Below are 17,181 nucleotides of genomic sequence, written 5' to 3'. Positions count from 1 at the left end.
ATCAGGTTATTCTAAATGAATTATTTAAAAAGAAAGAAGAAAAGAGGTGTAAAAACTTCTAGTCATTAGATGAGTGATGACTACAGCATTATGTGTTGAAGACATCAAAACAAATAACATTGTGGAGTTCAAATCACTCAAGGCAGGAAAAAATTAATGCCAAGATTTATAGGTTTTTTTTGTAGTTTTTGCCTAATTATGACTCAAAATCAAGACACAATAAAAGAAAAGATTGATAAATTCACGACTACATAAAAATGAAAGAAATTGTGGCAAACATCATAAAGCTAAAAGTCAAATATCAAACTTGGAGTTAATATTTGCATTATATATCATAGATAAAGGTCTTTTGTTCCTAATATAAAAGAACACTAAAAAAATCAACAAAAAAAGAACCAAAACTCTATAGACAAAAGTACAAAAAGACACACACACAGTTAACAATAAATGACATTAAAATAACCTTAGGCAAATGAAAAAAATCTTTAGCTTCACTATTTGAGAGATTCAAATTAACACTACGTTTAGATACCACTCCTTACCTCTCATGTTTTCAAAATGTGTAAATTTGACAACATATTCTGTAATTCTCTTGGTGAGGTTGTGGGAAGACAGATAATCTCATCCAGTGCTGGTGGAAATACAAAATGGTATAACCTCTGTGAGAATTTGGCAATATCTAACAAAGCTACAATTGCATTTACCTTTTAATCTAGCAATCTCACTAGGTTCTTCATTGTGGCATTATTTGTAATAGCAAAATATTGGAAATAACCTAAATGTTCTTCCATTGGAGACTGTTTTTTTAAAAAAAAGGTATATTCCCAGAGTGAAATACTAGTCATCCAAACAAAAGAATGAAACTAAAAGGCTCAAGAGGCAATGACACCCCAGGAGCAATGAGTACAACTAAAGTCTAGATCTTGGTTTTGAAATATTATACCTCTCTGAAAAGAAGCAGAGCCCCTTGGAGAAATGGCAGTTCAGACCTGGGGCTGGTAAAACACAAGGGGAGCCTGAAATACCTTGTGTCTGGAAACAAGAAAGAACTCAAAGGCTGATGGAGACAGGTCAAAATGTTGGAGGAGCAGCTGAAAGGGATGCCCACTGACCAAATCTGACACAATTTGAGCATCAAAAAAGAATACAGATGGTAATGGATTATAACACATTGAATAAATAAAAACAAAAAACTGTAAGTCCATAGTGATAGTCATTAAAAATATAAGAAAAGGAAAAGGAAAGAAAAGGTATGGGTGGGGGAAAGGAAAGCTCTCTTATACAGACAAATGTCAAGGATGTGATAGAATGGGAAAGCCACTATCTATGCAACTGTAAAGTAATGACTAATCTTGGGTAAAACACAACTTATTTGTATAATAAAATCACAGAATGATTTCCTGAAATATCTTCTGGCCGTATCTATGATCTAAGATTAACAGACTTTGAAATGGAAACCTTGATCCTATAAAGGAAAAGCTATGGGACCCTTACTTTATTTTTTTCTTTCTCCTCAAAGTTGAAAACCATCATTTGCAAGTCCAATATGGGCAGATCCCCAGTTTCCTGACCTTGAATTCTTTTCATCTTTCATCATGTGGCTACAAGGTATATTGTAACTACCTGCTAAAAGAGGCTTTATCATCATCAACAAAATTGAAAGACGAATGTCAAATTGTGAATTTGATATATACTTGATAATGTACTTGATTTATACATTTGCAATATATATCATAAAGTCTAATGTCCCTAATATAAATAATATATTGTTTCTATACAGTTATTTCTATATTGTTAAAGCTGTGGAGAAAAAGATTCTGTTTAGCCTGTTGAGCCAGATAAAGTGTCCCATCTCCAGTCTAGAGCAGGGATTTGCTGAGGAAAGTAAAGCCTCCCAGCATCTCCTTGATCTCTCTCTAAGAGATCAGGGTGAAGGGTAGAGGCCCATAATAACGTTGCTCCAGTTCGGGGTAGGTCACACATCCATTTCACCCTGTCGTGTCTGCTTGGAGCAGCGTACACCTGCTGATCTGGTGTAAATGTTAATGGTACTCCCTTTCACCCTCGAAAGTGTCTAAGTTTGGACCTTACCCTACTTCTAGGAAACCCCTGAATGTTTTTTAGGGAAGACTGACGTTGAAAGGTAAATGCCAAGCTAGAGACAGAAGGAAGGAAAGACTGTAACGTCGTAGGCAGAATAATGGCCCCCAAAGATGTCTTTGCTCTAATCCCTGGAACTGCTGAGTATGTCACCTTACACGGCAAAAGGAAAACGTGGTTAACGTAAGTATGTTGAGATGGGGAGACTATCCTGGATTACTGAGGTAAACCTAATCTAAGTACATGGATCCTTACAATTGGAGGAACTCTGCGGGTGGAATTCCTAGTTAAAGGGAGATGCGGCTATGGAAGAATGCTCAGAGATGCAACATTGTTGGCTTTGAAGTTGGAATAAGGGGACCACAGGCAAGGAATGTGGGCAGCCTCTAGTGGCTGGAAAAAGCAAGGAAAGATTCTCTCCCACGAGCCTCCAGAAAGGAACAAAGCTCTGTCAACATCTACAGAACTGTAAGACAATAAATTTGTGTTGTTTTAAGCCATTGTGTGGTAATTGGTTACAGCAGCAATAAGAAACGAATACATGGAATTGACAGCCTTTCTACTGAGTCTTGAAGGGTCGAAATGATGCGGGGTCGGTGAGCCGAGGCGTAGAAAGAAAGATTTCTTAGACTCTCAAGATCTGGCAGTAGCGCTCTTTTATTTAGAGAATAGTGTGGAATAGCATGGGGACAGGACCCATGGGCAGTCAGAGCTTCTGCTGCCCTGAGTTGAGTGTTAGGGCTAATTTTATAAGGCATGGGTACGTGACTTATTTTTACTGGAAAAAAGAAAAGATGATGTAAAAAGTCATTAAATGATTTCAGTGCAGATGGGGTCTGGTTATTGTGCGGTCATATAACTTTACATACGAATCTGGCCATATAGATCGGCATGTAGGTGAGGATGCCCTGGGCTTCTCTCCCTGGGGCGGTCCTAATTCATACCATAAAAAAAGTCCACTGGGTCATATAGTTTGGCATGTAGGCCAGGTCACCTTGGGTTTCTCTAGCTGGGGCCGCCTTAATCCACATCACAATGAGCCATCCGCTCATTCAACAAATATTTAAGTCTTTACGTATGCCTGATCCAATAGTGAGTAAGATGGAGTTTCTTTCCGAAGGACTTCACACTCTGGAGGAAGACAGTCACTGAAACATGTAATTAAGAATGTTATGAGTGTTCTAAAACGGTTTGGAGGGGTGGCGTGAGGCATTTGACAAGCACAGGGGAGTAAACCAGGATGTGCACGCTCGGGCGGAGGGCATCCGAGGCTGAAGGCACGGCATGGGCGAAGGTTCAGGCAGGGGCTTGAAAGCACACGGATTAAGGCAATAAACAGCCAGGAGCAGTTTGGCTGGACCATAACATGGGTGGCAGAGGGGACAGAAGCGCAATTTGGGGCCAAGCGGTGAAAGGTCCAGATGCCAGGCTGAGTTGGACTTTCTCCTTCAAGCAGTGGGAAGATATTCAAAGTTGAAGCACGGAGGGGGACGTGGTCACATCTGCATCTGAGAGAGACCTCTGGAATACACTCCACTGGGAGAGACCAGCTTTGTTTCTGCTCACTGCTTGTAGCCGCCGGTATCAAGGGGAGGCTGGGTTATGCCGCGGTGAGCAATCACCCCAGGCCCAGTGCCCTGAAACACCGGAAGTTCACCCCTTTCCCAAACTACACATTCATCACGGGCCACCACGGGGCTCTCCCGTCTGGACGCCCCGGGACGCGCGCTGGAGGAGCCGCGCCCGGCCCCGCGTCGCCGGCTGCCGGGAGGGGAGCGCTCCGGGCGCCTCCGCGCGGCGGCGTCTGAAAGGGTCGCGCGCGCCCTCGCGCCGCGGGACCGGGCCGGGAAGCACCGTCCCGCCGTGTGCCGAGAAGGCTAAACTGGCACCGTCTGGTGATGACTAGTTGTTATTAACGCTTGGTATTTTCTAATTGAAGAAACGAATCGATTCCAGAGAGGAAGAGGTCATCCGATGAAGTCTCGTCTCGAGGAAACGGAGCCGAGCAGGCCGGGGCACGGGGACGCGCACTCAGCGGGCGAGCCGGGCGCACGACCGCGCTTCCGGTCCGGGCGGGCCCGCGCCCGGCGTCCGGCTTCCGGCCGCCACCTCGGCGTCCGGGGGCCGTGGCGAGGCGCTGGGCCCTGGAAGTTAGCGTCGGTCGCGCCGGGCGGCGGCCAGGCCCGACTCGGGGCAGCGTGCAGGCGCCCTCCACGCGTCCCCTCACTTCCTGAGGAAGAGCAGGACCACGCGCCTTCTATGGCCAAGAGAAGGACGAGACTCCCTGGAACCCCGCTGTGCTGCGGAAGCTGGCGCAAGTCCCTGCCTCTCCCCGGCCCTCGGCCCTCAGCCCTCAGCTTCGCGGGCTGTAGGCGCCTCAAGCGGGCGGGGCGCGGCGCGCTGACGTCACGCCGTCCCGGCCTGCGCTGGCGCTGACGTCACCCCGCTGCGCGCTCGCCCCCTGCGTCTGCCGGTGTGGCAGAGGGCCTGGCGGGCGTGAGGCAGAGTGGCGTCGGCTTGTCCCCATGGCCTTGGCCTCTTCAGAGGGGCGTGTGTGGGCCGAGGGGGCGCCCGGGCTGACGGTGGCGCTGCGGCCGCGTGCAGTGGGCGCCAGGTGCCCTCTAGTCCGAGCTGCTTTGAGGCGTTGTGTACGCGGGTTGCCTCTAGTCCTCTTTCCCACGCGCTCTGCAGTTCATTCCACCTGTTAAAGATTCGTTAGTTTTGAAAGGTAAAACCACACAAATATATTTGAATGCAAATATACAAATAGAAGAGGAAAACGTGTGAGTTTAACTCCTGGAACCTGTAAGACTGTACAAAGCATCCTGAGAACCACGTAAATACTCTGAAGTGGTCTAGAGTGAATTTACACCGCTCCTTCCTCTACTTCCAGTGGATCAGAAGTTCTTCTCGCTCAGCCTCTAAGATGGAGTCAGCTCTCCGTTTTCACAAACACCACCTGGGTCCTGTCGACGAAAATAATCCATGAACAATCTATAAATGAAAATTCGGGTGAGTTTATTCTGAGCTTAAATCTGAGGATTATAACCCGGGGCCTTTCTTCCCGAAGGAAGAAAGGGCACCACAGAAGTGGGGTGCACAGAGTGGTTATGTACCCCCAGAGAGGATGTTTCACATAGGATTGAAATGTCCCTTTTACAATAGTCGTGGGACTGCTCTGTCGGCACAGCGATTGATGGACACAGCAGGTAGGTCTTCTGTCTCGGTGGACACAGCAGGGTGGCAGTCTGTTGTCTCCAGCTGAGTGGTCACAGGTGAGCTGGGTGGTGAAAGGTGAGCAAGCAGTCAGTTCCTAGCATTGAGTTCCATTGATCTGTGTGTCTGTTTTTGTGCCAGTACCATGCTGTTTTGGTTACTATGGCTTTGTAGTATATTTTGAAATCAGGGAGTGTGATACCTCCAGCTTTGTTCTTTTTTCTCAGGGTTGCTTTGGCTATTTGGGGTCTTTTGTTGTTCCGTATAATTTTAGGATTCTCTGTTCTATTTCTGTGAAAAATGTCATTGCAACTTTGATAGGGATTGCGTTGAATCTTTAGATTGCTTTAGGAAGTATGGACATTTTAACTATGTTAATTCTTACAATCCAAGAGCATGGAATAGTTTCCATTTCTTTGTGTCTTCGATTTCTTTCAACATGCAATGTTTTATAGTTTTCAGTGTGCAGATCTTTCACCACTTTGGTGAAAGTTTATTCCTAGGTATTTTATTATTTTTGTTGCAATTGTAAATGGGATTGTATTCTTAATTTCTCTTTCTGCTACTTTGTTGTTAGTGTATAGAAACACAACTGATTTTTGTATGTTGACTTTGTGTCCTGAAACTTGACTGTATTCATTTATTATTTCTAAAAGCTTTTTTGTGGATTCTTTAGGGTTTTCTATGTATAAAATCATGTCATCTGCAAATAGTGACAGTTTCACTTCTTCCTTTCCGTTTGGATCCCTTTTATTTCTTTTTCTTGCCTGATTGCTCTGGCTAGGACTTCCAATGCTACGTTAAATAAGAGTAGTGAAAGTGGGCATTCTTGTCTGGTTCCTGTTCTTAGAGGGATAGCTTTCAGTTTTTCTCCATTGAGAATGATATTAGCTGTGGGTTTGTCACATATGGCCTTTATTATGTTGAGGTGCCTTTCTTCCATACCCATTTTATTCAGAGTTTTTTATCATAACTGGATGCTATATCTAGTCAAATGCTTTCTCTGCATCTCTTGAGATGATCATGTGATTTTTATTCTTCATTTTGTTAATGTGGTGTATCACATGATAGATTTGTGGATGTTGAACCATCCCTGCATCCCTGGAATAAATCCCACTTGATCATGGTGTATGATCTTTTTAATGTATTGTTGTATTTGATTTACTAGGATTTTGTTGAGGATGTTTGCATCGATATTCATCAGTGATACTGGCCTGTAATTTTCTTTTTTTGTGTCATCCTTGTCTGGTTTTGGTATCAGGGTAATGTTGGCTTCATAGAATGAGTTAGGAAGCTTCCCCTCCTCTTCAATTTTTTGGAAGAGTTTGAGAAGGATAGGTATTAAGTCTTTGAATGTTTGGTAGAAATTCACCAGGGAAGCCATCTGGTCCTGGGCTTTTATTCTTTGGGAAGTTTTTGATTACTTTTTGATCTCTTTACTGGTGATCTGTCTATTCAAATTCTCTGTTTCTTCTTGATTCAGTTTTGGAAGGTTGTATGAGTCTAAGAATTTATCCATTTCTTCTAGATTATCCAATTTGTTGGCATATAGCTTTTCATAGTATTCTCATAATATTTTGTATTTCTTAGGTGTCTGTTGTAATTTCTTCTCTTTCATGTTTGATTTTTTTCATTTGAGACTTCTATCCTTTTTTCTTGGTGACTCTAGCTAAAGGCTTGTTAATTTCGTTAATTTCTTCAAAGAACCAGCTCTTGGTTTCATTAATTTTTTCTATTTTTTTAAGTGTCTATTTCATTTATTTCTGCTCTGATTTTTATTATTTCCTTGCTTCTGCTGATTTTGGGCTTTGTTCTTTTTTCCAGTTCCTTCAGGTACACATTAGATTGTGTATTTGAGATTTTTCTTGTTTGTTGAGGTAGGCTGTATTGCTATAAACTTCCCTCTTAAAACTGCTTTTACTGTATCCCATATATTTTCATTTTCATTTGTTTGCAGGTATTTTTTATTTCTCCTTTGACTCCTTCATTGACCCAATTGTTGTTCAGTAGCATTTTGTTTAATCTCCACCTATTTGTGGCTTTTCTGATTTTCTTCCTGTAGTTCATTTCTAGTTTTGTACCTTTGTTGTCAGCAAAGATGCTTGGTATTATTTCAATCTTCTTAAATTTTTGAGACTTTTTTTTTGTGGCCTAACATGTGATCAGTCCTGAAGAATGTTCCATGTGCATTTGAAAAGAATGTGTATTCTGTGGTTTTTGGATGCAATATTCTACATGTATCTACTAAGTCCATCTAGTCTAATGTGTCATTTAAGGCCATTGTTTCCTTAGTGATCTTCTGTTTGGATGATCCATTGGTGTAAGTGGAGTGTTAAAGTCCCTACTATTATTTTGTTACTCTCTATTTCTCCTTTTATTTCTGTTCGTAATTGCTTTATATATTTAGGTGCTCCTGTGTTGTGTGCATAGAGATTCACAAGTGTTATATCCTCTTGTGGATTATTCCCTTTATCATTATATAGTGCCCTTCTTTGTCTCTTCTTGCAGTTTTTGTTTTAAAGTCTCTTCTGTCTAAGTATTGCTACCCTAGCTTTCTTTTCATTGCCATTTGCAAGAAGTATCTTTTTCCATCCCTTCACTTTCAGTTTGTGAGTGTCTTTTAGGTCTGAAGTGTGACTTTTGTATGCAGCATATAATTGAGTCTTGTTTTTTTAATCCAATCAGCCACCCTATGCCTTTTGCTAGGAGCACTTAGTCCATTGACAGTTAAAGTAGCTATTGACAAGTATGTCCTTATTGCCATTTAGTTACTTTTTTTCTGGATGTTTTAGTAGTTATTCTCTGTTCCTTTCATCTTGCTCTCTTCTCTTGTGGTTTGATGGCTTTCTTTAGTATTATGTTTGAGTTCCTTTGTCTTAATTATTTCTGTATTTAGTATAGGTTTTTGGTTTGTGATTACAATGAGGTTCATATATAATAACCTATGTATGTAGCAATCCATATTGAGTTGATGGTCTCTTTAGTTTGACCTCTTTCGGAAAGCTCTAGTCTTTTACTCCCTTCCTCCCACATTTTATGTTTTTAAAATTATGTCTAATGCTTTGTGTGTGTGTGTATCCATTACCCTCTTATCATAGAAAAAGGTAATTTTAGTACTTTGTTTGTTGACCTTCATGTTATCTTCATAGTTGGTTGATCTACTACGTTTATTGAATTTTTGCCTTTACCAGGGATTTTATTGCCTTTTTTAAAGAAATAATTTTCTTATTCCTATTTGTGGTCTTCTTTTTTCCACTTAAATAAGTCCCTTAGCATTTCTTGTAAAACTAGTGTCTTGGTGATAAACTCCTTTAGTTTTTGCTTGTCTGGGAAACTCTTTATCTTTCATTCAATTCTGGACGATAATCTTGCCAGGTAGAGTATTCTAGGCTGTAGGTTTTTTCCTTTCGACACTTTAAATATATCATGGCAGTCGCTTCTAGCCTGTAAGGTTTCTGCTGAGAAGTCAGCAGATAGCCTTATGGGGTTTCCTTTGTATGTCACTTGTGGCCTTTCTCTTATGGCTTTTAGGATTCTCTCTTTATCTTTAATTCCTTTTGTCTTTGATAATTTTCTTATCCCTTTTTGTGGTCTTTGCTTTTCCACTTAAATAAGTCCCTTCAGCATTTCTTGTAGAACTGGTTTCTTGGTGATAAACTCCTTTAATTTTTGTTTGTCTAGGAAGCTCCTTATCTATCCTTACATTCTGAATGATAAGCTTGCTGGATAAAGTATTCTTATGTATATATATTATATATTGTGTCACTTCCTTCTAGCCTGTAAAGTTTTGGCTGAGAAGTCAGCTGATAGCCTTTTGGGGTTTCTTTTGTATGTCACTTGTTGCCTTTCTCTTGCAGCTTTTAGGATTCTCTCTTTATCCTTAATTTTTGACATTTTAATTATAATGTGTCCTGGTGTAGCCTTTTGCTTTCATCTTGTTTGGTGCTTCGTGTGCTTTCTGTACTTGGATGTCTGTTTCCTTCCTTAGGTTAAGGAAAGTTTTCAGCTATTATTCCTTCAAATAGATTCTCTGCCTCTTTGTCTCTCTCTTCTCCTTCTGGGAAACATACAATATGAATGTTAGTGCATTGGATATCGTTGCAGAGTTCCCTTAGACTGTTCTCGTTCTTTTTAATTCTTTTTTCTTTTATCTGTTAAGCTTGGGTGATTTCCTCTAGTCTTTCATCTAGCTTGCTGATCCCTTCTTCTGTATCATCTACTCTGCTATTGGGTCCCTCTAGTGAATTTTTTTTACATTTGTTATTATTTATTCAACTATTCTTATATTCAACAGTGCGTTTTATAAACTATTGCTGCATTTCCACCAGGATAGGCATGGATAACTTTATGGATTAAAATTTTTTGTATTGAGTTCATAATAGTTGACATCAATGTGAGATTTCACTTGTACATTTTTTCTTGACTGTCACCACATAAGTGCTCCCCTTCACCCTCTGTGCCCACCCCCTAGCCCCCTTCCCCTGGTAACCATTGAACTGTTTTCTTTGTCCATGTATTTGTTTATATTCCACATATGAGTGAAATCATCTGATGTTTGTCTTTCTCAGACTGGCTTATTTCGCTTAGCGTAATTCCCTGCAGTTCTTTCCATGTTATTGCAAGTGGGATGAATTTGTCTTTTTTTATGAATGATTAGTATTCCATTGTGTATGTATATATATCTCACATCGTTATCCAATCATCAGTTGATGGGCACTTGGATTGTTTCCATGTCTTAGACATTGTGAATAGTGCTGCAATGAACATAAGGGTGCATATGCTACTTTGGATTGTTGATTTAAAGTTATTTGGGTATATATCCAGTAGTGGGATAGCTGGGTCATATGTTAGTTTTATTTTTAGTCTTTTGAGGAATTTTCCATAGTGGCTGTACCAGTTTGCACTCCCACCAGCAGTGTGTGAGGGTTCTCTTCTCTCCACACCCTCTCCGACATTTGTTATTTTTAGTCTTAGTGATTAAAGCCATTTTAACAGGCATAAGGTGGTATCTTAGTGTAGTTTTGATTTGCATTTCCCTGATGATTAGTGATGTTGAACATCTTTTCATGTGTTTATTGGCCATCTGTATATCTTCTTTGGAAAAATGTCCATATCCTCTGCCCATGTTTTGATCGGGTTGTTTGGTTTTTTGTTGTTCAGTTATATGAGTTCCTTATATGTTATGGAGATTAACCCCTTGTCAGATATATGATTTCCAAATATTTTCTCCCAATTGGTTTGTTGTCTTTTTGTCTTGATCCTAGTTTCCTTTGCCTTGCAGAAGCTCTTTAGTCTGATGAGCTCCCACTTGTTTATTTTTTCTTTTGTTTCCCTTGTCTGAGAGGACATGGTATTTGAAAAGATCCTTTTTAGTTTGATGTCAAAGAGTGTACTAAAGATATTTATCTTCCAGGAGTTTTATAGTTCCAGGACCTATCTTCAAGTCTTTGATCCATTGTGAGTTTATTTTTGTGTATGGCATGAGATAGTGGTCTACCCTCATTCTTTTGCATGTGGCTGTCCAGATTTCCCAACAACATTTATTGAAGAGACTATCTTTTCTCCATTGTATGTTCTTGGCACCTTTGTCGAAGATTAGCTCTCCATAGATGTGTGGCTTTATTTCTGGGCTTTCAGTTCTGTTCCATTGATCTGTGTGCCTGTTTTTGTACAAGTACCATGCTGTTTTGATCACTATGGCTTTGAAGTACATTTTGAAGCCAGAGATTGTGATACCTCCAGCTTTGTTCTTTTTTCTCAGGATTGTCGTAGCAATTTGGGGTCTTTGTTTGCCCCATATGAATTTTAGGATCCTTTGCTCTATTTCCGTGAAGAATGTCATTGGGATTCTGATTGGGATTGCATTGAATCTGTAGATTGCTTTGGGTAGTATGAACATTTTCACTATGTTTATTCTTCCAATCAATGAGCAAGGAACCTCTTTCCATCTCTTTATGTCATTATCAATTTCTTTCAGTAATGTCTTAGAGTTTTCATTGTATAAGTCCTTCATCTCCTTGGTTAAATTTATTCCTAGGCATTTTATTCTTTTAGTTGCAACTGCAAATGGATTTGTATTCTTGAGTTCTCTTTCTGTAAGTTTGTTATTGGAGTATAGGAAAGCAATTGAGTTTTATAAGTTGATTCTGTACCCTGCAACTTTATTGTAGTTCTTAATTATTCCTATTGGTTTTCTGATGGACTTTTTCGTGTTTTCTATATATAAGATCATATCATCTGCAAACAGTGAGAATTTCACTTCTTCACTCCCTATTTGGATTCCTTTTATTCCTTTCCCTTGCCTAACTGCTCTGGCTAGAACCTCCAGTACTATATTGAATAAGAATGGTGATAGTGGGCATCCTTGTCTTGTTCCTCTTCTCAGGAGGATGGCATTCAGTTTTTGCCCGAGTATGATGTTGGCTGTGGATTTGTCATATATGGTCTTTATTATTTTGAGGTAATTTCCTTCTATCCCCCATTTTGTTAAGGGTTTTTATCATAAATGGCTGTTGGATCTTGTCAAATGCTTTCTCTGCATCTCTTGAGATGATCATGTGGTTTTCATTCCTCAACTTGTTGATATAGTGTATCATGTTGATTGATTTGCTGATGTTGAACTGTTCCTGTGTCCCTGGTATGAATCCCACTTGATCATGATGTATGATCCTTTTGATGTATTGCTGAATTCAGGTTGCCAACATTTTGTTGAGGAATTTTGCATCTATGTTCATGAGAGATATTGGCCTGTAGTTCTCCTTTTTGGTGCTGTTCTTGTCAGGTTTTGGTATCAGGGTGATGTTGGCATCGTAGAATGTGTTAGGAAGTGTTCCACCTTCCCTAATTTTTTGGAATAGCTTGAGAAGGATAGGTATTAAATCCTCTCTGAAAGTTTGGTAAAATTCCCCAGGAAAGCTGTCTGGTCCTTGGGTTTTATTCTTTGGGATGCTTTTGATGGCTGTTTCAATCTCTTTCCTTGTCATTGGTCTATTCAGATTGTCTGTTTCTTCTTGATTCAGCTTTGGGAGGTTGAAGAATCTAAGAATTTTCCATTTCCTGTAGGTTGACAAATAGAAATGGCAAGCAATAGGATATATTGGAGTATATGAGGAAGCTATTTGTTGTAAACCTAATTTGGCCTGACTTTGTTTTTTCCGAAAGGGCCAGACTGTGGCCGTTGAGTACGCATTGTATATCTGCCTTAAACATTTACTATGGCAAGAACAAATGCCCTTAAGATATAAACGTGCAACTTCCCCCCATATTGGCATTTCCTTAGGGATAAGCATCTTTCCTTAGGCTAGGAACTGATTGCTGCACTCAGCTTTGACCACTCAGCTCACCTGTGACCACTCAGCTCAAGACAACAGACCTGCCACCCTGCTGTGTCCACCGAGACAGAAGACCTACCTTCTGTGTCCATCATCAATCGCTGTGCTGCAGAGCACTCTCATGACTGTTGTAAAAGGGACATTTCAATCATGTGAAACATTCTGTTTGGGGGTATATAACCACTCTGTGCACCCCACTTCTTTGGTGCCCTTTCTTCCTTCGGGAAGAAAGGCCCTGGGCCATGGTCCTCACATTTTAGCTCAGAATAAACTCTCCCAAATTTTCGTTTATAGATTGGTTATGGATTATTTTTGTCGACAAGGTTATCCACTTTGTTGGCATACAGTGTTTCGTAGTTTTCTCTTATAATCCATTGTATTTCTGTGGAGTCTGTTGTTATTTCTCCTCTTTCATTTCGAATTTTGTTTATCTGAGCTTTCTCTCTTTTTTTCTTTGTAAATCGGGCTAGGGGTTTGTCAATTTTATTTATCTTCTCAAAGAACCAGCTCTTTGTTTCATGGATCCTTTCTACTGCCTTTTTTGTTTCAATAGCATTTATTTCTGCTCTGATTTTTGTTATTCCTCTCCTTCTGCTGACTTTGGGCTTTGTTTGTTCTTTTTCTAATTCAGTTAGGTGTAATTTGAGATTTCTTATTTAGGATTTTTCTTGTTTGTTAAGGTGTGCCTGTATTACGATGATTTTCCCTCTTAATATGGCTTTTGCTGCATTCCATATGAGTTGTTATGGTATGTTATCATTTTCATTTGTCTCCAGATATTTTTTGATTTCTCCTTTAATTTCTTCAGTGATCCCTTGCTTGTTCACTAGCATGTTGTTTAGTCTCCACATCTTTGTCCCTTTCTCAGCTTTTTTCTTGTAATTAATTTCTAGCTTTATAGCATTATAATCAGAAAAGATGCTTGTTATTATTTCAATTTTCTTAAATTTATTGAGTCTTGCCTTGTTTCCCAACATATGGTCTATCTTTGAGAATGTTCTGTGTGCACTTGAGAAGAATGTGTATTCTGCTGTTTCTGGATGGAGTGTTCTATATATGTCTATTAAGTCCAACTGGTTTAGCTTTTCATTTAATTCCACTGTTTCCTTGTTGATTTTTCTGTCTGGATGATCTATCCATTGATGTGAGTGGGGAGTTGAGGTCCCCTACTATGACTGTGTTATTATTTCCTCTTCCCCTCCTAAGTTGTTTTTCTCATATCTTATTCCAACTTGTGTTGTGAATTTGTGGGTAATGTGACAAGATTATCTTTGATTGGTATTTTCCTTCCCTTTAGCCTAATGCTATAGTTGAATATTTGCTATCCTATTATGATTCTGTCTACCTATTTATCTCCTTACTCTGTGTTTTGTGACCCCTTTCTCCATTTTTTTTTTTTCTATTTTCAGGTATGAGGACCTTCATAAGGATTTCTTGAAGAGGGGTGTCTCATGGCTACAAAGCTCTTTTGCTTTTGTTTGGGAAAAATTTAATTTCTCCCTCATATCTGAAGGATATTTTTGCTGGATAGAGTATTCTTGGCTGAAGATTCTTGTCTTTTAAAGTTTTGAATATGTTGTTCCATTCTCTGCTAGCTTGTAAGGTTTCTGCAGAGAAATCCTCTGAAAGCCGGATAGGAATTCCTTTGTAGGTTCTTTTCTTCTGCCTTGCCGCCCTTAGTATTCTTTCTTTGTCATTCATTTTTGCCAGTTTTTCTACTATATGCCTTGCAGTAGGTCTTTTTACATCGACAAATATAGGAGATCTGGAAGCCTTTTCTACACGGATTTCCATCTCTTTCCCTAGGTTTGGGAAGTTCTCTGCTACTATTTCTTTCTGCTCCATTCTCCTTCTGTTAATACCTATAATTCTGATGTTGCATTTCCTATTTGAGTTGAATATTTCTCACAGACTTTCTTCATTTCTTTTTAGTCTTAGTTCTCTCTCCTCCTCTGTCTGGAGCATTTAAACATGTCTATCTTTGATTATGCTGATACACTCCTCTATGATGTCCACTCAGGGAATCTGTATTTTGTTTTCTCTCTTCCATTGTGTCTTTCATCTCTAATCTTTCTGATTGATTCTCCTTTATAGTTTCAATCTCTTTTGTGAAGTAGCTCCTGAACTCGTTGAATTGTTTCTCTACATTCTCTTTTACCTTGTTGAGTTTTTCGATGAGAGCTATTTTGAATTCTTTGGCCTTTAAATTACATATTTCTGTGTCCTCAGGACTGGATTCTGGGTGCTTAGCGTTTGCTCTCTGGTCTGGAGATTGGATGTAGTGTCTGATGTTGTTAGAGGAGGTGGGTCAGGTCTTACACATCCTGATATTATTCAGTTGCAGTTTGCACCTGTCGCCACTGGGTGGGGGTTGAGAGCCATGTATTCTGAGCTCTCTGCCTTCAGCACAGATCCCAGGCACTGGAGCAGCATGGTGCCAGTGAGGGGAGGGGTGCTTTCTTCTGCGTGCACTCCAGGATTTCTTGGGGTGTTGGCTTAATGAGGTCACCCCCTGTGAAAGCTTTCACCCCGTTAGGGGGCTTACCCCTTGGCTGCAAGTGCCCTAGGGAGTCCTGGGTGATCCTGCAAATGAACGTCCCTTCCCCCACTCCTTCCTTCATGGATCCTCCCACGACAGCGATCACTGTCTTTAGGGGAGAGAGTGAAGTTCTCTCTTACCCTGTTCCAACTCCTCCGAGGGGGGCTCCAGACTCTCCACTCTCTGTCATGTGGCTGTGTATCTCTCCGAGGTTCTTGTGTTGTTAGGATGTTTTCTGTTGGAGTATGGTTGCCCCTTTTTGTTGTATATTGGAGGGGAGAGCATCCCAGGCAAGTGCACTCTGCTGTGATGCTGATGTCACTGCCTCTAGAGAATTTTTCATTTCCAGTGTTGTATTCTTCATTTCTGATAGGTTCTTTTTTATATTTTCCAATCCTTTGTTGATGTTCATCACAGAAGACTGTGTTCACCCAGTCTTCTCCCAGTGTCAGTGAGCATTCTTAGTAATTTTTGTTTGAACTTTTTGTCAGGTAGATTGCTTATTTCTGTTTCACTTAGTTCTTTTTCTGGGGTTTTGTCCTGTTCCCTTGCTTGGAATGTATTCCTTTTCCTCCTCATTATGTCTCTTTCTCTGTGCTTTTATCTATGTATTAGGTGAGTCAGCTATGTCTCGTGAGCTTGCAGGAGTGGCCTTATGTAAGAGATGCCTTTTGAGGCTCAGCAGTGTGCTTACCTCTCATCACCAGGCCAAATGATCCAGGAGTGACCCTTGTTTGGGCTACTTGTGTCCTTCTGCTGTGGCAGGGTTGCTCTTATTGCAGGTACCCAGGGAGTCTAGTCTTTCCCTCCCTGGCTGGCTGTTTGTAAATTGGGTTTGGGGAGCCCCAGCACTGTTGGCTAAAAGGTCTAATAGCACACTTCTGATGCAGTTTTCCTGTTAACTGAGTAGGCGCCCAGTGTGGCTGGTTGCAAGCCTCAGGGGCCTACAGTTGCTGTAGGCCTCAGGCCTGCAAAGCTGTTGTCAGCTCTCTTAGGATTGCAGATGAGTGGGGCTGGCCCCAGGCACAGGAGCTCCCACTTGTTTCAGGCTTTGGAAGGTTGGGCTGATCCTCTTTGTGGCTGTTTGTGAAGCACAGATCTTCTGCCACTGATAAGCCCCACCCCCTACATGTCCATACATACCATCAACACAGTCCTGTTCCATGCACACTTCCCTGCCCCTTGGAGTGTACCCAGTCACCCCACTGGAAGGCCCCTATCTCTCCATCAACGCCCCCCACAGTTCACCTGGTCCTCACATATCCCTGCCCCACAGAGGTGGACACATTTGCCTGTGTGTAGAGGATCAAGGCACCCAGTCTATGCAGGCCAACAGGTAGCCTGTGGGCTTGCTGGTGGATGGGGCCGATCCCTCGGGTGGGTTGCCTGCCTTGGCTGAACTGGATTAAATCTACACTCTACTGGGTGTGGCAGACCCCTGGGCTAACAGGTGAGGGGAAGAACTTCAATGGCATCTGCCAGGGTCTGTGTCTGCACGCCTGTACTAGGTCACAACAGTGGCTGCCACCAATGTCTCAATCTCTGGAGAGGCGTCATTTCTCACTGAGATGCACCCAGAGCCTACCAGGTGAGTCTCTTTTCACCAAAGGACTGTGCAGCCTTCCTTTTGGTGAGTTTAGGTTGCTCTCTGAGATGGGTGAGTTTGTGCAGGGACCCTTTAAGAGCCAGGTTTTTTCAGCTTTCATCTGATAGCTTTTCTGGGGTGTTCCACCATTGCAGTTAATAGCCAGTGAAGCCAGATAGTTGGACACTCATCTCAGTTGTGCTGAGTCTGAAGGATGCTTATAGCAGTAATGTGCCCCTGGTAAGGTCCTTACCTCTCTAGGGAAGCCTGCGTACCTTAGGGTGGCTCCTGCCTGGCTGGCTGTGAAGCTCTGCCACTCGTGAAGGTGGCTTTCTTTCTCTCCAGAAGGAGTTTCTGCTGCTTCTGCCTCAGGCAGGAAATCCCTTTTGGGGGTTCCTTTTTCCAGTTTT

The 17,181-nt window shown here is 41.3% G+C and overlaps 1 protein-coding gene across 13 annotated transcripts in view; it reads left to right on the top strand.

The window, feature by feature from the left end:
* Positions 1-3,807: 3,807 nt before the first annotated feature.
* LOC103563328 (ral guanine nucleotide dissociation stimulator-like) overlaps positions 3,808-17,181 on the top strand; it is a 90,762-nt gene continuing 77,388 nt past the window's right edge. For 3 of the 13 annotated variants that reach the window (XR_011529282.1, XR_011529281.1, XR_011529276.1), the window contains exon 1: positions 4,208-5,112. The gene's annotated coding sequence lies outside the window, so the exon portion shown is untranslated. Of the gene's footprint in view, positions 5,113-17,181 lie in introns of all 13 variants that reach the window. The other 10 variants (XR_011529279.1, XM_070582974.1, XR_011529283.1 and 7 more) reach the window with 9 other exon arrangements.

The sequence above is a fragment of the Equus przewalskii genome, chromosome 18 (assembly GCF_037783145.1).
Source record: "Equus przewalskii isolate Varuska chromosome 18, EquPr2, whole genome shotgun sequence".
In the NCBI taxonomy this organism is placed as follows: Eukaryota; Metazoa; Chordata; class Mammalia; order Perissodactyla; family Equidae; genus Equus; species Equus przewalskii.
Note: the sequence above shows the minus strand (reverse complement) of the source record. Positions and strands in the feature narration are given on the sequence as shown.